The sequence below is a fragment of the Carlito syrichta genome, unplaced genomic scaffold (assembly GCF_000164805.1).
Source record: "Carlito syrichta isolate Samal-C Ts95f unplaced genomic scaffold, Tarsius_syrichta-2.0.1 Scaffold315572, whole genome shotgun sequence".
In the NCBI taxonomy this organism is placed as follows: domain Eukaryota; kingdom Metazoa; phylum Chordata; class Mammalia; order Primates; family Tarsiidae; genus Carlito; species Carlito syrichta.
In genome coordinates, this window is record NW_007259668.1 from 3,453 (window position 1) to 4,253 (window position 801).

Below are 801 nucleotides of genomic sequence, written 5' to 3' on the forward strand. Positions count from 1 at the left end.
CCTGTAGCTCTTATCTGCAAGTGCATTTTCTCAGTAAAAATCATCTGAGTTGCTGTGACTGCCAAATTAATGATCTCTTTTCAGAGTCATCTCCTTCCTTCCTTTTTTCTCTTCAGTGGGCTTTCTAGATCTTCCTCTTCTCACTAAAATATTTTCCAATTAGCCAATAATTAGTATACTTTCCTTGTTTCTGCTATGAACGCTCCTGGAGAAAGCGACCTTTGCTCTTACTTCAACTATAGTGTAGCTTCAGAGAGTCATTGGAATGGGATTCTGCTTCTCATTTTCCCCATGAGAATGATTGAGAGTCAGGATAGGTGTGGCACAATAGTTCAAGTGGATTATGATATACTCCAGAAAAAGAATTAAGATGGCAGTTTCTGCCCCCAGGGTCCTTGATATCTGTGCTGTATCAGTTCAGTTATAGTTTTTATTTATAGTTAACTTCATTCATTTTTGTTTATTCCATGGTTTTATAGAACAGCCCATTTTTAAAAATCCCAAACCATTTTGATTGAAACATTAGGTGTGAGGGAATTTAAGGATATATTTTTATAAGACTTAGGAAGGGAAGTCAGAGCAAACAGACCAAAAGTTTCTGTGAAGCCAGGGGTACTAAAAGCAATATTTCTGCCTCGAAATTTTATATATTTTTTAGTACACGGCTTATTTTTTATTTGTGTTACTTGCACAGCATAGGGTAAAGATGCCCACATTCATTTAATTAACACTTGAAGCCCCAAATAATGTGTTCTGCTCATTAGTAACTTAGAAAGTAAAGGATTCAGCTTTGAGAAGTTG